This window comes from Phyllobates terribilis, unplaced genomic scaffold (genome assembly GCF_046119375.1).
Source record: "Phyllobates terribilis strain yellow unplaced genomic scaffold, ASM4611937v1 Scaffold_4__5_contigs__length_816908805, whole genome shotgun sequence".
In the NCBI taxonomy this organism is placed as follows: domain Eukaryota; kingdom Metazoa; phylum Chordata; class Amphibia; order Anura; family Dendrobatidae; genus Phyllobates; species Phyllobates terribilis.
The window spans coordinates 773,261,364-773,283,893 of record NW_027362764.1 but is presented as its reverse complement, the minus strand read 5'-3'; positions in this window follow the sequence as shown (position 1 = coordinate 773,283,893).

Genomic DNA, 22,530 nt, shown 5'->3' with positions numbered 1-22,530 from the left:
TTATTTACTGCATATGTACGTATATATGTATTGTATGCATTGGCTCTTAGGTCATTAACATATGATTATTAGTGTTGAGCGAGCACTAAAATGCTCGGGTGCTCGAAGCTCGGGCCGAGCTCGCCGTGATACTCGGGTGCTCGACCCGAGGAACGAGCCCAATGTTAGTCTATGAGAGACCCGAGCATTTTTGCGGCGGCACCCCCGGCAGTCTATAAAAAGCCTAAAAAGTGCCCAAAACGATAGTGACAGTGCTCAAATGACATGGGGACAGCATGGGCATCGCCCCAGGAAGCATTTCTGACCCCCAGGTCACTGCTGTCAACAACGTCGTCAGAGGTATTAAGCCACTTTTACGGGGTCACAATAAAACATTCAAAAACGAAACTGAAACGGTTTTCCTGTGAAATATGTTAAGGAACTTCCTTTCCAGGGTAAAGACTTGTGTATAAGGTAAAATAAATAACCAAAACCAAAAATACTCCTCCACACCTTGGGCTATGTTCACAAGTAGCATTTTGTATGCGTTTTTGCACTTTTGTATTGCTTTCAACCGTGACAAATGCATTCACCGGGAAATGTCATTTTAACATTTTACAATCTTATCTGGCCATGTGCTGTGTGACACATGCATACAGTGCTGAAAAGACATGGGAACAGCATGGGGAAGACCCCTGGAAACATCTCTGACACCCTGGTCACTGCCTAAAAGTGTGCCCATCAGAAGTCATCCTTTCCGCATCAGAAGATGCAGACTTGCAACTATCCCCGTGCAAGTCCTTGTCCCAGGGCAATGTTCAATTGTACCTCCCCCATTCCTTGCAATGCAAGTGCAAGTATGCAGCCTGCCACCCACCCACCCCCAGTCTGCAATACCATACTGCTAGCTTGCTTGCACTTGAAATGGGGCCTTTTAGTTTGGAGGAGGCCGAAGCTGGCCACTACCTCATGGCTGCTTCGGCAGCGAGGTATCTGTAAAGGGAAGTGTCCTAGGTTGTACATGTATATATGTATCTGCATGCTAGCCATGCTTGCAGATAAGTATACATGTATATATTGGCCCCCATCTCCTTATGTGTTTCAGTCTGTTTGCTGTTGTTGGGGGCAGGATCAACAAAATGTCCAGCCATGTACTAAAACAGGTTTTGCGAGTATGGTTGGACATGAACAAAGACCTTAGCCAGTGGGCGGGGAATAATACATTATTTTCCTGTGCTGGACTTAAAACCCCAGAGCACTCATGTGCTAGCCCTTTCTTTGGACTGTTGGAGAGATGGACATAACAACACATGGCTGAGTATCTCTCTTCCCTTGCAACTTCTTTACTTCCTAGCCCTACATACCCTGTACTAACCCTCCTAGATATTGATATTGTATATATAGGGAAAGTTAGTATAGTTGGGTGGGCCGCACGAGTGATTAGGAAACATGGGTGGAAAATAGGTAATTGGGAATTGTATATTGTTATTATTATTGTGTACTTTGTTAGTGGGATAAATAGTAGTATATTAACTGTAGACTTTTGTGTAATAAATACCTTTTATTAGCACACGGTTTTGTCTCAGTTGGTATATAGTTTAAGGCACAGATAACGTTAGTGGATATTAATTATTAATAGTAAAGTTTGATGTTAATAGTTAATATCGGACCTCAATAGAGGCGTAGGAGAGTTCCCCCATTAATAACTGATATTTTTAGAGGGAAACCTCGTCCTGTAACAATGGCGAGCCAGGCCCAACTGTTTATTTAGTTTCTCGTGTTTCACTCTGTGAAGACCTGTGTCCGTGAGCTGATCAGGCCGGAGGGACGTGGACAGAGATAGCATTGATACACGGTGAAGTGTTGTGCTATTCTCTGAGTTCGGTGCCCTGATAGTTCGGATGAGCGACACAGCTCTTCAGCCTGAGTGATACACAGTACAAAATCCACAACAAAAGAACCCAATCTTTTGTTTTCTTTTGAACTCGCCCTTTAACAATGGCGAGCCTGGCCCAACTGTTGTGATTTTTTTTTTGTGTTTTGCTCTGTGATTATTTGTGGTCATTGTTTGAGAACTGATCAGGCCAGGGGGACATGGACAGATTACATTGATACAGAGTGAACTGTTGTGTAATTCTGTGTGTTCAGAGCGCTGAAAGTTCAGACGAATGACACAGCTTTTCAGCATGAACTGTACACTGGACAAAATCTATAACAGAGAACCCAATCTTTTGTTTTCTTCTGATTTTTAACGTTTTTCTGTTTGCTTTACAATCTTTGAGCATTTGGGGTGATCTATACTAAGGCATTCTTCCAAAGAGGCATAGTCGTTCTCAAGAGAAAGTCCAGCTGGTTAGGGAAAGGCGTTCCGGAGGTAAAAGGACCTTTTTCAAGCAGCACAGAAGGGACAAGGAGGATGACCGTGATGGCTCCAGGAAGAGTGAGTATGGATTTATCCACCCTGAAATGTTTGGCAAAACACAGTAAATTTAACCCAATGCACCCCAGTACACCCAAATCTGCACTATTGCTGTGGTCTGCTCTATTGGAGCAAGCATGTGCTCATGATAGCATGTGTATAGCAGACGGTCTGTTTTGAATAAAACAAGCAAACGGCTCCACATGCTAGCAAAACTGATTTGTGTATATGAGGACTCATTGTGTAAGGAAGATCCCCCAAAGTTTCACTGCAAGTGTTGTGTAACAAATTTGCAGAGAGTTTGTGCCTTACAGACACAACTGGCAGAGAATAGTAAATGTGATATGGATAGAGATAAGCAGATCTGCATGCTTGAATCGCAACTGCTTGAGATGAAAAATCATTGTCTTGATATTGGTGTACAGCTGACTCAGTCTGGGGCTGAGATCATAGCTTTTAAGGACAAGGCAGCAGCTAGTGATGCCATAATCAATCAGTTGCGTGTTGATCTTGATACTAGATCCCAACTGATTAAAAATTTGCAAAATATCATCAATGATTTTTCAAACATGGTGCCGGCCTTCTCTTTGTCTCTGAGACCAAGGCCGGATTCTCTACCAATTGTGCCCTGTGCAGGGCAAAAAGGGGGAGTGATGGATCAAATATTTCATCAAATTTTGATCCAATCAATAAATGTAACGACAAGTGTAAAATAATGAGAAAATGCAAACGTAAAATTGTTAAAAGTGCATCCCTAGTGATGGAACAGTTTAAAATATCCAGACAAAAGGAAGTATGTTCTGTTAGGGGCCCTACATCAAGCATGGCATCCATTAGATGTTATGCCTGTGATGGCTCAGGTCATATTGCCAGGTACTGCAAATTGTCAGGTACAAGGAGAGAGAGGAAATATTGCTCTGTTAAATGTTTTAAATGTGGGCACTTTGGACACATTGCAAGGAATTGTCATTGCACAATTAATTGTGAGAAGTCCAGCATGGTGAACAGACATTTACAGAGACAAAATAGTATTTTCTCTCAGTCTCATGTGCCCCACCATATGCAGATGTGTCAAAATGGCCGACTACAAGCAAGGGATGAAAGGGTAACTTTTGCTCCCTAGTAAGGCCTTGATTTAACTCAATCAGCAGAGTTTCTAACAGACCTGTACTGTTCTTTATGTATACAGCTATTTTGTCTTATTAGTTTATTTTTACTGCTCTGTTGTTACTAGGTTTGTTCTTTTACAGTTTAAATATATCGTTAGACCTGTGAGTCTCTGGCAGGTGGCAGAAAGGCTTTATAGGGGTCTCAATGTGTATGCAATGTATAACAGGATTAGTTAGTATGCTGGTTGTTTTCTGTTTCTATCAGACCCCCTGTCAAGTAAATGAGGTTTATTTGCTGGTACTTTTATTTTTAGCTCCAGTTTTTCCATAGGATTCATAAGGTTAGGAGTAGCACAGATCGCAGGAAAGTTTTTCTTTTCATTTGGTAATAGAGCCACATCCGTGGATGAGCTGGTTTTGCTGCATGGACTAAGATAGGTAGAGAGGTGTGGACAGGTATATATTGTGCACGTAGGCCTTGAAGTTCAGTCGGATAATTTGTTAATGGTTTGTTTTTTTTGTTTTCTGTGCATTTTGGATTGAATAAAGCGTGTATTACGTGAGCTAAGACAGGCAGAGAAGCATGGACAGGTAACTGACGTACACGATGGAGTGTCGTGTTATACTGTGTGCTTAGACCTTGAAGTTTGGACGGATAACCTGGTTATGTTTAAATCTTGATGCAGGATACAACTTAAAACAGTGAACCTTAGTTTGACGTTTAGTTTTCCTAAGTGTATTAACATTTTCCCTTTGATAATAGAGCCATATCCACGAGTGAGCTGGTTTTTCGGCATGGACTAAGATAGGTAGAAAGGTGTGGATAGGTATATATTGTGCACCTAGGCCTTGAAGTTCCAGCTGGTTGTGGTTGCCTACATATATTAATCGGTAGTATGTGGCAACGGGGAGTACCAAACCCAAGGGTGGGTAGTTTCATGATGAGGCATGCGGCTGGCAAACTGGGATGTTACTCCAGAAATCCTGAATTAGTTCAAGCCAACTATACACGATGAGCCTTTGTCTCTGTGTAGTCTGTTTGAAGCTATGTATAGGAGAATAAATAGCTGCGAGGGCTGTGTGTTACTCTTTTGTATTGTGAAAAACTGGAAGGGGTGTCTGTATGGGAATCAGAAGCAATTGACTAGGAGCATACTAAAGAAAAATTGCATTCATTTTGTGGGGTTCAAGAGAGTCAAGGCATTACCTATGCAATAGGAACTTACTAGGCAGCTGAGGAAGGTTAACAGGGGGAGGTCACCCTAAAGGAACAGGAGTTTGATGGGACAGGGAAGATCAAAATAAGGAAGGTTATCCAGTGCCAGGATGTTGAATAACTGCAGCGGTAGAACTCCCAGGAGCGTATTGTTCCCTTAATCCCATTTTAGGTATCGATGTAGCAGAACATAGTGCTGAAGAACACCTATCACTCCTGAGAGAAGTCTTGACCTTCACCCAGATACCCCTGAGAGACTCCAGAAAGACCCCTCTTGTGTTTGTCACAGAGCTGAAACATCTCTTCTCATATTTCAGCCATGAGGAGGAGACTGTAATAAAGCCCCAAAGCTGCCTCTTCCGGTCATTGCCTCCTGGTCGTAATCTTATATATTGGACTGTTTCTGATTTGCAGGAGGATCAAAAGACTGTCTGCCCAACTGCACAGAAGTCAGGCTGAGCACCATGAGCTCAGCCAGAGACGGGGGTTAAGGACATAAGACAAAAACAGTCCTTTACCCCGAATCCAATATATATTGTGTATATATAATTTAATGTAAATTTGAGTTTTACTGTATACTGAAATTCCATATGTGTGCATATAGACACTTTAGGTGTAAGTGCAGAACTACCTGTGCATGGACATACTCAGTCCACAGTAAGTGTGTTCATGTAACGGTGTTCATGCATTTGCAGCTGGCAGTGAACTCCAATTGCACATAGGTCAATGATCTGCATGTGTTTTATGGATCAGTTAGAATACATGCTATTTTAGCTCAAGTCTCTATATGTATTCAAACCAAAAGCTTATTTTGGAATGGAATTTTAATGTGTGTTCTGTGTGAAAGGGGGAATAGAGTTAGGTTGTCTAGGGGCAGGCCCCCTCACTTTATAAGGTATTTGCCACTTCAACCCTTGCTATTGTGAAGTTCATAAGGGATGGATTGAATGTCTGTTAGAATCAGACGATGTTTCTTCCCGCAGTCTACTTAGGTATTGTGACATCACTCCCTACTCGAGAAATTCTGACCTGCCTAGTAAAGATCTGCGTAGCTATTCATGGAGGAACCACCTCAACGATCTTCTTTAATACAGGGGAAGAGCAAAGGCAAAGTTGTTCCTGAGCAAAGGCAAAGTCGTTCCTGAGCAAAGGCAAAGTCATTCCTGAGCAAAGGCAAAGTCGTTCATGAGCAAAGGCAAAGTCGTTCCTGAGCAAAGGAAAAGTCGTTCCTGAGCAAAGGCAAAGTCGTCCCTGAGCAAAGGCAAAGTCGTCCCTGAGCAAAGGCAAAGTTGTCCCTGAAGGAAGTCATGCCTCCGCTGAAAGAATGCTGTGAGGCCCAACTACAGACTGTGACACCCAGCAGTCTCATCACGCCAGACATACTCAAAATCCAGCGGAATCAAGCTGTCGGAGAGTAACGGAAAGTCTGGCAAGGTGAGGGGTGTACACGAGATGATGTTGGCCGACCTATGGACAGTGAGAGTGAAAGCCAGTCCAGAGTCTGACCAGTAGAATGATGGCTCTGGGATAGGCGGATACCTGAAGATTGCCAGAACCAAGGAAAGACTGAGACGAAAAAAAAAAGACTTTGATGACCAAAAAAAAAACTTAGATTAAAGACCAAGAAAGAAGCCAGGTGTTTTCTATGGATGGAGACGTTAGATTACGGTGAAAGGCAGGGAAGAACTGATGGCCACGTGGGTGATGTCTAAATACCTAAGTGCAGAATTAGACTTTATTCCATCCTGAACTGTTACCAGTTATTTGGGGTTTGAGTAGGCAAATAAATCTCAGTACAACTCTTCCCTCAAATTTCATTTTTGTGTTCTCGACAACAGGGGGATTGTAAAGGGAAGTGTCCTAGGTTGTACATGTATATATGTATCTGCATGCTAGCCATGCTTGCAGATAAGTATACATGTATATATTGGCCCCCATCTCCTTATGTGCTTCAGTCTGTTTGCTGCTGTTGGGGGCAGGATCAACAAAATGTCCAACCATGTACTAAAACAGGTTTTGCGAGCATGGTTGGACATGAACAAAGACCTTAGCCAGTGGGCGGGGAATAATACATCATTTTCCTGTGCTGAACTTAAAACCCCAGAACACTCATGTGCTAGCCCTTTCTTTGGACTGTTGGAGAGATGGACATAACAACATATAGCTGAGATCTCTCTTCCCTTGCAACTTCTTTACTTCCTAGCCCTACATACCCTGTACTAACCCTCCTAGATATTGATACTGTATATATAGGGAAAGTTAGTATAGTTGGGTGGGCCGCATGAGTGATTAGGAAACATGGGTGGAAAATAGGTAATTGGGAATTGTATATTGTTATTATTATTGTGAACTTTGTTAGTGGGATAAATAGTAGTATAATAACTGTAGACTTTTGTGTAATAAATACCTTTTATTAGCACACGGTTTTGTCTCAGCTGGTATATAGTATAAGGCACAGATAACGTTAGTGGATATTAATTATTAATAGTAAAGTTTGATGTTAATAGTTAATATCGGACCTCAATAGAGGCGTAGGAGAGTTCCCCCATTAATAACTGATATTTTTGGAGGGAAACCTCGTCCTGTAACAGTATCCATACTCAGTCCCCAGCCGCCCGGCGGCCAGGTGTCCATACTCGGTCCCCAGCCGCCCCGCGGCCGGGTGTCCACATACGCTCCCCAGCCGCCTGGGGGCAGCCAGGTGTAAAAAAAACGTCGCCAGCCGCCCCCATTTCTCCTTGGAACATATCCCCACACACTTTTGGACGAGCCCACCAGAGAACGAGACTACTCCGGTGGGCCCTGGCTTCTCCATCAGGGGAGTTGAGAGTGCCAAGGGGAGGAGCATGATGGTGATGATAGAAGTTAGCGTCTGCTTTGTCTTCTTGGAATGTATGTAGTAGCGGCTAGGCCTGAGGTGGTCAGCGTTTTGGCGCATACCCTACCTCCTCCAAAGATTGCTGGATGTTTTCCTGCTACTATCCCAGTTCTATGACTCCCGTTAAAACAAAGCTTCAGGTGATGAATGATGGATGAGGTGGTGGCAAAGGAGAAAGAGCAGGAGGAACAGGGACGATTCACATCAATATCAGGCCAGTCAACCACACATGTCTTCTAGGCTATGTTTCTGTACCAAAAGGAGAGGTTTGGCTACACAGTTAAAGGGCATACAGTGAGTGCAATGCCTACCAAAAATTTTGAGGCACTCCAATGCCCCTTGGAAGTGACATGGAGGTCAGAGGGCCTTAACTAAACCGTTTTTTCCATTTATAGCAACTGGGTCTCCTGTGCACTGTTGGCCTAAGCAGTGAATGGAAGGCTTTCCAAAAATTATGAGAAACTGCAATGCACCTTGAAACAGACATGGATTACAGCACACTAAAAACCTTCTACCCATTATTGGGGAGTGGGTCTCCCTTAGTGTTCGCCTATGCATTGAAAAGCAAAAGCTGACAAAAATTAGGAGGAAATACAATGCCCGTTGGAAGAATGGTGGAGGTCGCAGTGGAATAAAAAGAAAATATCAATGCCCCTTGGAAAAGTGGTCGAGGTCGCAGTAGCTTAACAAGACGGTTTTAATGCCCCTTGGAAGAGACATGGAGGTCGCAGTGGAATAAAAAGACAATATTAATGACCCTTGAAAATGTGGTGGAGGTCGCAGTAGCTTAACAAGACGGTTTTAATGCCACTGGGAAAAGTGATGGAGGTCGCAGTAGCTTAACAAGACGGTTGTAATGCCCCTTGGAAGAATGGTGGAGGTCGCAGTAGCTTAACAAGACGGTTTTAATGCCCCTTGGAGAAGTGGTGGAGGTCGCAGTAGCTTAACAAGACGGTTTTAATGCCCCTTGGAAGAGACGTGGAGGTCGCAGTGGAATAAAAAGACAATATCAATGCCGCTTGAAAATGTGGTGGAGGTCGCAGTAGCTTAACAAGACGGTTTTAATGCCCCTGGGATAAGTGGTGGAGGTTGCAGTAGCTTATCAAGACGGTTTTAATGCCCCTGGGAAAAGTGGTGGAGGTCGTAGTAGCTTAACAAGACGGTTTTAATGCCCGTTGGAAGAGTGGTCGAGGTCACAGTAGCTTAAAAAGACGGTTTAAATGCCCCTTGGAAGAGATGTGAAGGTCACAGTGGAATAAAAAGACAATATCAATGCCCCTTGGAAGAGTGGTGGAGGTCGCAGTAGCTTAACAAGATGGTTTTAATGCCCCTTGGAGAAGTGGTGGAGGTTGCAGTAGCTTAACAAGACGGTTTTAATGCCCCTTGGAAGAGACGTGTAGGTCGCAGTGGAATAAAAAGACAATATCAATTCCCCTGGGAAAAGTGGTGGAGGTCGCAGTAGCTTAGCAAGATGGTTTTAATGCCCCTTGGAAGAGACGTGGAGGTCGCAGTTAATCATAGAATCATAGAATCATAGAATGGTAGAGTTGGAAGGGACCTCCTGGGTCATCTGGTCCAACCCCCTGCTCAAAGCAGGATTCACTAGATCATCTCAGACAGATGTCTGTCCAGCCTCTGTTTGAAGACGTCCATTGAAGGGGAACTCACCACCTCTCGTGGCAGCCTGTTCCACTCATTAATCACCCTAACTGTCAAAAAGTTTTTTCTAATATCTAATCTGTGTCTCCTCCCATTTAGTTTCATCCCATTGCTTCTAGTCTTTCCTTGTGCAAATGAGAATAAAGATGATCCTTCTACAATGTGACAGCCCTTGACATATTTGTAGACAGCTATTATTGTTATTGCTTAACAATACGGTTTTAATGCCCCTTGGAAGAGACGTGGAGTTTGCAGTAGCTTAACAATACGGTTTAAATGCCCCTTGGAAGAGCCATGCAGTAAAAACATTATTCCCATTATTGGGGAGTGGGTCTCCCATAGTCTTTGCCTATGTCTTCCAAGCAAAAGCTGCCAAAATTTAGGACGGAGAAACTTGCAATGCTGGCAAACAAGAGCCATGCAGTAGAGCATATTAAAAACATTATTCCCATTATTGGGGAGTGGGTCTCCCATAGTCTTTGCCTATGCCTTCCAAGTAAAAGCTGCCAAAAATTAGGACGGAGGAACTTGCAATGCTGGCAACACGGACCAAGGTCACCCTGGTGGTATAGTGTTGGTGGAGGCTGAGGATAAGGAGAAGAGCAAAATACAGCCAAAATGAGGAATCGTATACCCATGTGTGGTTGTGAAGCGGTGCATGGGAATACACCTCCCGAAATAACACAGTGGATTTGACTTTATGTTACTCTGCTGTCATTTGGTGGTGATGAGAAGTCTGGCCCAATCCAGTCCTTGTTCATTTTGATAAGGGTCAGCTTGTCAGCATTGTCAGTTGACAGGCGAGTGTGCTTATCTGTTATAATTCCCCCAGCAGCACTAAAAACACGCTCCGATAACACGCTACCGTCAGGACAGGCCAGGACCTCCAAGGCGTACAGAGCGAGTTCATTCCAAGTGTCCAGCTTGGATACCCAATAATCAAAAATGTACAGAGGAATCACGGAGGACGCTGGTACAGTCGGCAAGGTACTCCCTCACCATCTTTTGAAACTTTTCACTCCTTGTGAGAGTACCCCGCGCCTCAGGGCCTGTAAGCTGGGCGGGTCTCAGAAAACTGTCCCAGAATGTTGATAGTGTTCCCCTGCCTCTGCTGGATTGGAGTTGCGTCTCTCTCGCCTGTACGCCTTGGTTGGGCAACGAACTGTGACCTCTGCCACTAGCGTGTTGAAATGGGAATTTTTTTTAACAGATCTGCAGCAAGGGCCTTCTGGTACTGGCCCATTTTTGTAGACCTCTCCACCTCAGGAATAAGAGAGTGAAAGTTCTCCTTGTAGCGGGGGTCTAAAAGTGTTACCAACCAGTAATGACTGTCACCCAACATTTTTACAACGCAAGGGTCACAGTTAAGGCAGCGTCACATAAAGTCAGCCATGCGTGCCAGACTGGTAGCGGGCAAGACTTCCGTGTCCTCACCAAGATGACGACTGACCATGCTCTCTTCCTCCTCCTCCTCCTCCCCCCTGTCCTCAGGCCACCCACGCTGAACCGATGATATGACAGTTGTACAGGTACTACCGTCTACAGCACATGATACCAGCTCCTGTTCTTCCTCCTCCTCCTCCTCTCCCTCATTGTCCCCCAATGCACGTTGGGATGAGATGAGGCTGGGCTGTGTGTATTCGCCCGCTATGGCTTCTTGATCCATCTCATCATACTCTGGCTGCAATGCCTTCTTTTTAATTCTCTGCATAGAGCATTGCAAAAGACAGATAAGTGGGATGCTGATGCTAATGATGGCGTCATCGCCACTCACCATCTTGGTGGACTCCTCAAAGTTTGTCAGGATGGTACATATGTCAGACATCCAGGTTCACTCCTGAGGTCTTATGTGTGGAGTCTGACCTGAATATCGAAATCCTTGTTGCAGCTGGTACTCCACAACTGCTCTCTTCTGCTCACAAATCCTTTGCAACATGTGGAGGGTAGAGTTCCAATGTGTGGGGACATCACACACCAGTCGGTGTGCCGGAAGCTGCAAACGCTGCTGCAACACAGCAAGGTCAGCGGAAGCTGTAGCCGACTTGCAAAAATGAGCTGACAGGCGGCGTACTTTGACGAGCAGATCTGGCAACTCGGGGTACGATTTAAGAAACCGCTGAACCACGAGGTTAAGCACATGAGCCAGGCATGGTACGTGTGTGATCTCGCCTCGCCTCAGAGTCGCCACCAGGTTACGGCCATTGTCACACACGACCATGCCTGTGACGCGCCCCTGGGCCTGCTGTGTCGTGCGGCATCGCGCGCACGGGGGCTTACCCGGAGCCGGATCAGATGGGGGTAGTAGTCTCGTGGCGGTAATCCGGTCCGTGCCCAGGGTGTCAAACTAAGTGTGTGGCAGTCTTGGTAGATGTTGTTTCTGTGTCGACTACGCCACCCGTTGATTTGCGGTCACAAGGCCGCCGCTGCAGAACAGTCCGCTGAGGCCGGTAGTATGGGTGCAGCGATGGTGGTATAACCCCCAACGGGAGGGGTATGGCCTCAGGGCAGCTGGTGCGGATGATGGGGGTAGTGATAGTGCAGAAAGGAGAGTCAGAGACGTGAGATGCAGTTTCAGGGTTTTTACTCACAGGTGTTCCTTCAGTCACTCTGGCCTTGAGTGACCACCCGAGCCGTGCTGCATCCACCAGGTGCTGGACTCGGCCAACCCCCAGGCAGTTCCGGAGCGTGGTCCTGAGCTTCCCTCTCTCTCTCTTTCTCCTGGCCGTCCCCACCAGGGATCCACCTTTGTCCGGTTCCCTTGGGCCTTCTATGGTAAAACCTTCTCTGGCTTTCCTGACCCTACTCTTGGTGTACCTTCCTGGTGGATGTGGTGAGGGTCGTGGCAAAGCTTGCCCACGACCTCCGGTTCCTGGTTAAGGGTTACTTTTGCCTCCGCCAGCTTGGGATCCGGTGCCCTCTTCTGCCAACCCTTCACCCTTTTTAGCTCACTCGTGGGATCTCAGGGTTCCCTCTTGGTCTTATGCCTCTGGGCCTTTCTTCCTCTTCCTCTCTGCTTCAGGCCTGGCCCTGGAGCTGGGCCCAGCCGGAGCCACAGCTCCCTGTCAGCCCTCCTGGCTGAACTCCTCCTCAGCACTCTCCTGACAGACTGACCCTATCTCTAGATGGTGCCCACCATATATACTCCCTCTATGTGTGAGCCCAGGTGACCAGCACCCAATGGGCTCCTATCTCTATGCCCAGAGCCCCTCCCCTATCTGCCCCTACACTACTGGGATGTTCCACCCCCCCTCCCACTCCAGCCAGGGACAGACGCTGTCGTACCTGCACATCTACTTGGTGGGAGTACCGTAGTTCTGTCCCCCGGAAATGGGATGTATGTAGTGCATGCAGCCTACTGAGCTCAGTCCCACACTCCATCCTTACCCGGGAGTGGAATACCACACCTCTGGTTTGAGGTGCAATACCGCTGTAGCAGCCGAGCCCTCAGGGTGCTACACCTGGATGTAGGTTCAGCGGTCTCAGCCACAGATCTGCCTGCTCTTTCACAGCTGTCCACAACTCACAAGCAGTGTGAGGTTTATCACCTAAGCTTATGAGTTTCAGTTTTCACAGCCTGTTGCCGCTTGGCTGAGGCAGTACTGCAGTGCTTCCAGCTTGTAACTGATGTGGTGATATCTGAGATGGAGGCTGAACATGAGGAGGAGGAGGAGGATGATGCGCAGGAGCTGTACACTGTGGGGGCAACTCTGACTGACATAGGGCCCGCAATTCTCGGTGTGGGGAGGACGTGTTTACCCAGTGTGCCATCAGGGAGATGTACCATCCCTGGCCACAAGCACTTGTCCACGTGTCCGTTGTCAGGTGGACTCTCCCAGTAACTGAGGGCACGGCAGATGTTTTGGGACACGTGCGTGTGTAGTGCGGGGATGGCACACCAGGCAAAATAATGTCGGCTGGGGACCGAGTACCGAGGGACGGCCACCGCCATAAGGTTGCGGAAGGATTCCGTCTCCACCAGCCTAAAAGGCAGCATTTCCAACGCAAGCAGTCATGAAATGTGCAAATTTAGGACTGTGGCCTGTGGGGTGTTGGCTGCGAATTTGCGCTTTCGTTCAAAGCTCTGGGATATGGACAATTGAATGCTGCGGTGGGACGTGGACGTGGACATTGATGCTGTTTCTTGAGAAACTGCCATAACAAGTGAAGACTGAGAGGAGGGGGCATCTTTGCATGCAGTATGGACAGGGGATTGCCTTGCACGCACAACAGGGGGTTCTATTACACGCACAACAGCGGAAGAAGCAGTGGTGACACCCGCTGACACTGGTCGTGGACCCTGGGGTTCGCCCCACAAAGTCGGGTGCTTTGCTGCCATGTGCCTGATCATGCTGGTGGTGGTCAGGCTGGTAGTTTTGTCACCCCTGCTGATGCTGGCATGGCAGGTTGTACAAATGGCCTTTTTGGGGTCATCAGTAGAGTCTTTAAAAAAATTCCAGACTCTGGAAGACCTACCGGTTGTACTGGCAACGTCCCTTGCGTTGGTGTTACGGTGAACTGTTGCCCGCCTTCTGTGTGTGGCCACCACACTGCTTCTTCCTGCCTGTTGGGGTACTCTGCCTCCCTCCCCCCTGTGTGCTGCTGGCCTTGCTCTGCGTGTCCTCCTGCCACGTTGGGTCAGTTACTAGATCATCCACCACCTCCTCCTCTTCCACTTGCGCCCCACGATCCTCCTCACTTCGTGGCAATTGTGTCTCGTCATCGTCCACCTCTTGTGACAAACTGCCAGTGTCGACTTCCTGTGGCCGTGGCTGTTCAAATATTTGGGCATCACTACATCGGATCTCCTCTTCCACCACTTCAAGCGGAGCAGGCGAGGAGCACAAATATGGAAATGGACCAGTGAACAGCTCTTCAGAGTGTCCAGGGTGAGAAGAAGTATGCGGTCGAGACTCACAGCTACTAAAATCTGACCGTGTGGAAGACAGACCGGAGGTGGTGGTGCCCAGGTAACTGGAAGTATTATCTGCTATCCTATTAATAACCTGTTCACACTGATCAGTTCGCAATACTGGTGTTGCAGTGTGCTTCCCTAGTAATTCGGTCAAGAAGTGGGAGCGAGAAGATGTGGCTGTTGGTTGTGGCAAATTTTCACCTTGGCCACGTCCCCATCCTCTACACGCACCATCACCAGAACGTCCAGTTCCACGTCCCTTGCCACGCGCCTTGCCCATTGTAAATTAAGTAAAATAGCTTACACTCGCAATATCAATGGAAAAGGGGTAATAAAAAGGAGATTAGAACCGTGCAAGAGGAAAACCACATGTCTATTTCTCTGGCCTACACCAGAATCTTTTAAACAAATATATTTGTGACTGAACAGACAGAGAGACACTATTTTTATTTTTTTTACGTAAAACTGGCCAAAAGCTGGATAATACATTGATTTGAACCGTGGAACTGCAAAACCACAGTTTTAATTTACTGGCGTATACCAGACTTTTTTAATAGATATATTTGGGGCTGAACAGTCAGAGACACACTCAAACTGTTTTTTTTTATGTAAAAAAGGCCCAAAAGTGGATAATACAGAGATTTGAACCGTGGAACTGCAAAACCACAGTTATAGTTTTGTGCCGTACACCAGAACCTTTCAAACAGATATATTTGTGTCTGAACAATCAGGGAGACACTATTACTGTTTTTCTTTACGGAAAAAATACCAAAAGCTGGATAATACAGAGATTTGAACAGTGGAACTGCAAAACCACAGTTATATTTTTCTGGCCTACACCAGACTCTTTTAAACAGATATATTGGTGTCTGACCAGTCAGGGAGACACTATTACTGGGATTTTTACGGCAAAAAATGCCAAAAACAGGATAATACAGAGATTTGACCCATGGTACTGCAAAACCACAGTTATATTTTTCTGGCCTACACCAGACTCTTTTAAACAGATATATTGGTGTCTGACCAGTCAGGGAGACACTATTACGGTTTTTTTTTCGGCAAAAAATGCCAAAAACAGGATAATACAGAGATTTGACCCGTGGAATTGCAAAACCACAGTTATATTTTTCTGGCCTACACCAGACTCTTTTAAACACATATATTGGTGTCTGACCAGTCAGGGAGACACTATTAATTTTTTTTTTACGGCAAAAAATGGCAAAAACAGGATAATACAGAGATTTGACCCATGGAACTGCAAAACCACAGTTATATTTTTCTGGCCTGCACCAGACTCTTTTAAACAGATATATTGGTGTCTGACCAGTCAGGGAGACACTATTACTGTTTTTTTTTACGGCAAAAAATGCCAAAAACAGGATAATACAGAGATTTGACCCATGGAACTGCAAAACCACAGTTATATTTTTCTGGCCTACACCAGACTCTTTTAAACAGATATATTGGTGTCTGACCAGTCAGGGAGACACTATTACGGGTTTTTTTTCGGCAAAAAATGCCAAAAACAGGATAATACAGAGATTTGACCCGTGGAATTGCAAAACCACAGTTATATTTTTCTGGCCTACACCAGACTCTTTTAAACACATATATTGGTGTCTGACCAGTCAGGGAGACACTATTAATTTTTTTTTTACGGCAAAAAATGGCAAAAACAGGATAATACAGAGATTTGACCCATGGAACTGCAAAACCACAGTTATATTTTTCTGGCCTACACCAGACTCTTTTAAACAGATATATTGGAGTCTGACCAGTCAGGGAGACACTATTACTGTTTTTTTTTACGGCAAAAAATGCCAAAAACAGGATAATACAGAGATTTGACCCATGGAACTGCAAAACCACAGTTATATTTTTCTGGCCTACACCAGACTCTTTTAAACAGCTATATTGGTGTCTGACCAGTCAGGGAGACACTATTACGTTTTTTTTACGGCAAAAAATGCCAAAAACAGGATAATGCAGAGATTTGACCTGTGGAACTGCAAAACCACAGTTATATTTTTCTGGCCTACACCAGACTCTTTTAAACAGATATATTGGTGTCTAAACAGTCACAGACACACTCAATTTTATTTTTTTTTGGGGGGGGGGATAACAAAAGGTTAATAAGACGGGTATTTGTACTGTCTGACTGAGGAAAAGAAAAATACAGGATTTAGATGAAAAAAAAATAATAATTTTCCTGGCCCCTGAGACCGGGGTGCTAAGTCTAGTAATTTGACCAACAGGAGCACACAGGACTGTAATGCAGCGTTTGCTGGTATAACCACTGCGTCTCCTATACAGCCTGCCTGCCTGCCTGATATCTGGGATGGATATTAGTCCTGAGGACTGTTTGTTTGATTTGGCAGGCTTTAGAGACCCTACACTAACTCTTTCGGAGTATATATCTCTCCCTAGCTCAGCAGCACTGACCCTACACTGGCTGATCCGAGTGACTGTGTCCAAGATGGCGGCGCCCGGTTTTAAATACTCGAGGTGACGCTGTGCGGCCAGCCAATCACTGTAATGCCCACAAACAACATTGCTGCGGCATTACAGTGACTGGCTGGCAATCCCTGCATGTTCATTGGCTCTGTAAAGAGCGCCAAACATGCAGGGCGGAGACCCGAGCTCCCGCCCGAGTAACCCGGAAATGCTCGGTGCTCGCCGAACATCCCGAGTAGTGAGATGCTCGGGCGAGTACCGAGCAGTGTCGAGCATGCTCGCTCAACACTAATGATTATACATCATGGCTATCTACCTGCTTTTCCCTTCATATTCTTCTCTGGTACCTAGTCCAGCACATTGACTGTCATGCATTAGCAACATCAATGATTTTTTGTATGATATGTATGGCTTTGCAGTGCGGACATGCTTGTGCATGTAGTGCCACTTAACCATTGCTTCACAATAAAGGTTGTTTATGGAATTTACTTTGTCTCTTACCTGATTTGGACCTATCATTCGGTGGTTCTCCTCTTGACATTGTTACACCACAGCATAGTGCAAGTGAATGGGGCCGCATTGTGACCCACAACTGTCCTTGACAAGCAAATTGCAAAAAAGCCAGAGCCCTTTGGAATTTTTGCAAGTTGCTTGTGTGGCGCCCCGAGGGCTCGGCCGCTACAGGGGTATTGCACCTCTGCCAGAGGTGTGGTATTCCACTCCCGGGTAAGGATGGAGTATGGACCAGGGCTCAGTTAGCTGCATACAGCACACACACCCCATTTCCGAGGGACAGCTCAACGGTGCTCCCACTAGACAGAAGTGCAGGCACGACCGACTATGTCCCTGTCTGGAGTGGGGAGGGGGGTGGAACAACCAGTGCTGTAGGGGCAGATAGGGGTTGGTTCCTGAGCGTAGGAAGGAGCTTATTGGTTGCTGGTCACCTGGGCTCATGGTCAGAGGGAGGTATAAAAGGTGGGCACCATCTTAGTTCTGGGTCAGTTCAGCCAGAGGAGAAGACAGGGAGTAAAGGCTCTGTAGGAGCTCTACTCCAGGAGGGCCTAGTGAGAGGCCGAGGAGGAGGTGAAGGGGAGCTGAGATTCTGGCTCATCTCAGCTCCAAGAGAAAGGAACAGAGAGGAACAGAAACAGAAAGGAACTGCAAAGAAAGAGAGAGAGAAACGGAAGGGCTCAGGAACAAGAAGGTGGAAGGGACCCTAAGAACCCACGAGAATCCAGGGTGCAGGGTCAGGCAGATTAAGGGTACCGGATCCCAAGTTGGTGGAGGAGAAACAACCCTCAGCCAAAGACCGGTCGTCGTGATCATCTATTGGTGCGACACCTCATCAAACCTGCTAGGAAGGCACCATATAGGACAGCGGAGGACGGGGCCCACGTTTAACCGCACAAGTCCGCGGCAGCTGGACAAAAGTGGGTCACTGGTGAGGCAGGCCAGAGAAAGGATTAAAGGGGGTCCTGTGCCATGCTCCTGAACTGCTTGGGAGTTGACCGAGCCCCACACCTGGTGGACGCAGCACGGCTCGGGCGGTCACTACTGACAGAAGTGACCCGGAACAAATGAACTGTGAGTAAAGACCCTGGACTGTAACTTGTTGTCTGTGTGCTCCTTCGCGCCTCCAGCACTATCAGCACCGAGACCCGCACTACCATCACTCCCAACATCCACTACACTGCCCTGGGGCTGCACTCTTCCCGTGGGGAGTCACATCACCTCAGCTGCACCCATCATCAGCCCCAGCGGACTGCCTTGCAGCGGCGGTTCCTAATAACCGCAATCTACGGGTGGCGTAGTCGGACATTATTTGAAGCACGTAACGGACTACCATTGGCCTGACCACCCTGAGCCGCGGGACCGGGCCGCCACTACTACTACCCCCATCGTTCCCCTATCGCCCGGATCCGCGTGCCCCACGGCACAGGGGGCGAGTCACTTGCTGCCATTGCGGTACCTTCAGGGTCACAATGTGACCCCATTCACTTGCACTATACTGTGATGTAACAGAAACATACATCGCGCTTTGGTTACACAACCTGCGTTGTGGCCAAAGTCACCTTGTAGCCCATCTAAAGGGGATGAAGGGTAAGTAATGGAGACTCCCAGGGTCCATTCAAGGATTTTAGGGCTTTTCAATTATTACTCGTTGCAAGGGCAAACATAGATGCCATATCAGCTGTCTGTGTTTTTATTATATACAGGTACAGTGGGGAAAAAAAGTATTTAGTCAGCCACCAATTGTGCAAGTTCTCCCACTTAAAAAGATGAGCGAGGCCTGTAATTGACATCATAGGTCGACCTCAACTATGAGAGACAAAATGAGAAAACAAATCCTGAAAATCACATTGTCTGATTTGGAAAGATTTTTTTTTTCAAATTTTGGCAAAGAATAAGTATTTGGTCAACTACAAAAGTTCATCTCAATACTTTGTTATATATCCTTTATTGGCAATGACAGAGGTCAAATGTTTTCTGTAAGTCTTCACAAGGTTGGCACACACTGTTGCTGGTCTGTTGGCCCATTCCTCCATGCAGATCTCCTCTAGAGCAGTGATGTTTTGGGGCTGTCGCTGGATAACACGGACTTTCAACTCCCTCCAAAGGTTTTCTATAGGGTTTAGATCTGGAGACTGGCTAGGACACTCCAGGACCTTGAAATGCTTCTTACGAAGCCACTCCTTCGTTGCCCTGGCAGTGTGCTTGGGATCATTGTCATGCTGAAAGACCCAGCCACGTTTCATCCTCAATGCACTTGCTGATGGAAGGAGGTTTGCACTCAAAATCTCACGGTACATGGCCCCATTCATTCTTCTATGTACATGGATCAGTCGTCGTGGTTCCTTGGCAGAGAAGCAGCCCCAAACCATGATGTTGCCACCCCCATGCTTCACAGTAGGTATGGTGTTCTTTGGATGCAACTCAGCATTCTTTCTCCTCCAAATAAGACGAGTTGTGTTTCCACCAAACAGTTCTACTTTGGTTTCATCTGACCATATGACATTCTCCCAATACTCTTCTGAATCATCCAAATGCTCTCTAGCAAACTTCACACGGGTCCGGACATGTAATGGCTTAAGCAGGGGGACACTTCTGGCACTGCAGGATCCGAGTCCCTGGCGGAGTAGTGTGTTACTGATGGTAGCCTGTGTAACGTTGGTCCCAGGTCTCTGCAGGTCATTCACTAGGTCCCCCCGTGTGGTTCTGGGATTTTTGCTCACTGTTCTTGAGATCATTTTGACCCCACGGGGTGAGATCTTGTGTGGAGCCCCAGATCGAAGGAGATTATCAGTGGTCTTGTATGTCTTCCATTTTCTAATTATTGCTCCCGCAGTTGATTTCTTCACACCAAGCTGCTTGCCTATTGCAGATTCAGTCTTCCCAGCCTGGTGCAGGGCTACAATTTTATTTCTGATGTCCTTCGACAGCTCTTTGGTCTTCACCATAGTGGAGTTTGGAGTGTGACTGTTTGAGGTTGCAGACAAGTGTCTTTTATACTGATAACAAGTTCAGACAGGTGCCAGTACTACAGGTAATGAGTGGAGGACAGAGGAGCCTCTTCAAGATGAAGTTACAGGTCTGTGAGAGCCAGAAATCTTGCTTGTTTGTAATTGATCAAATACTTATTTTCCATCAAAATTTGAAAAAAAAAATATTTCCAAATCAGACAATGTGATTTTCAGGATTTGTTTTGTCTCTCATAGTTGAGGTCTACCTATGATGTCAATTACAGGCCTCTCTCATCTTTTTAAGTGGGAGAACTTGCACAATTGGTGGCTGACTAAATACTTTTTTTCCCCACTGTATAGGAGAACCTTTTTAAGTATATTTATTTATTTAGAATAAATAGAATAAAAAACATAAAAAAACACAATAACTGATAAAAACAAATGTCTTTGTTCTTATATTTCAGGTGAAAAAATATAAAAAAAAAAGTAAAAAAAAAATAATAATTTAAAAGCATACAACTACATAATGTAGAAATATTTAGCATCCCCATTGCCAGAACGATCTATGCAAAAAAAAAAAAAATCATAACTGATAATTGCTAAAAAGTTAAAAAAAAATAAAAAGTAGGGTGTTTTTTTTTTTCTTGAATTTTTCACATATTTTAAAGTCCATAAAAATGATAATGCCCTATAACAAGAACTTACACAGGAATGTCACAGGGTAAAAAAAATAACAACACATTTTTACAGTAGAAAGAGGAAAAAAAAGTATTTTAAGAATTTCTTCTCCGCTTCATTTATCAAAGAGAAGAGTAAAGGTTAACTCCCATTATTATTGCAGATTGGTCTTTTTCATCATATCCTGCTCTTTAATAAATCAGCCGCTGTCCAGAAAAATATGCTCCGTTATTGATTGCGAATTATCTGCATTCCTGAGCATCACTTGTAAGAGACAAGAATCTCAAGTAGATGCCCGCAGCTGGAGCGCAAGACGCACGGATCAGGGGGATAAGAGCCATCCAAGAGGCTGGAGGATGTCAGGAGGAGAATGCTGATTTATGGCAGACGCTGCGCCAACTTGTCCTCATCATCTAAAGGGTTTCACAAATCAGAGCAAGTCTGGAAAAAGTCCACGGCGGACTTCTAGAAACACAACCTCACGTGTCAAAGTCAACTGCCAAGTCTTCGTTGACTTCTTCTTATCGATACGTAGTTTGGGGTCATGTATGATTTTTAAAGTCACTTTTTTGGAGTGAGTTCATTTTTTTTTTGTTACTAAGCTTACGAACTTTGGGCAAGTTTGTAAATTTATGGTGAATTTGGTGAATTTTTACGTGGATTGAAATATAAACCGGCAGACGGTCAGACCATCAGACAGAAGAGAAGGCAGGTTTATTATGGCCAAAGTGAAAGAAAGCAATATCAGAAAGAAAGAAGATTTTTATTTTTGCACAAACTAATAAAATATAACATTTTCTTTACACTAAACTTAAAGTAAAAAATAAAAACTAGAATTGCTGTTTGTATGTCACATGGTATAATGGGGGGGGGGGGGGATTTATTAAGCTAAATGCGCCCGAATTCTAACTTGCACCATATTTATTAGGAGTTTTAGACACTTTGAGCTCCATTTATCATTTGCAGTATAATTTTAGCTATTTTTCATTTTCGGTCTTGTTGACAGTTTTTTGGATCAAGTTCTTCAATATCATTGGCGCTCGACGTTCATGAATTTTAAAATTAAGCAAAATTTGTGTTGGAAAATCCAGGCATACAAAAAAAAAAAATAACTCCGGGAGGCTGGAAGACTAGAATACATTTGTGCAGAAATTTTGCAACTTTTTAAAACAGTTTCAATTGATTAGTCAAAAACACCTGGAAAACAAAAATTGTGAAAACACACAAAAAAAAACAAACATATAAAGTAGGCTACAGTAAAGACGTAAATTAAATGAAGAATTTGGCGTAAATCGATAGCAGGCGGAAAACACTAAAAAAATAGAAAAAAAAAAAAGCACAAATATATTTCAGAATATTATTCATAATAGTTTAAAAAAATAAAGATTTTCAAACATAAGACAAATGTTACTACAGGAATCTTCTCTAGCCAACTCACTTATGCCATCCATCCAGTGAAGTAGAACTGCACAAAAATATTGCGACTTTTTATAAACCTTTCAGAGAATGTCTGTGAACACCCACAAAAAAAAAGAACTGTGCAAAAAAGTCGTAAGTGATTCGATATAATTTGGGTAAAAAGAATATTCACTGGACCCCAGTAACTTTTTATGAGTGCCATTTTTCAAACAAGTGGCTTTACTAAGGTGGATTTACTAACCCCGTTCCGTATTTAGACAGTGTAAACTTAGACTAGAGAGTCCTAAACTGCTGCTGATCATAAACTTTGACACTTTTCTCTAAGTTTATACCACCTTTTAGTTGA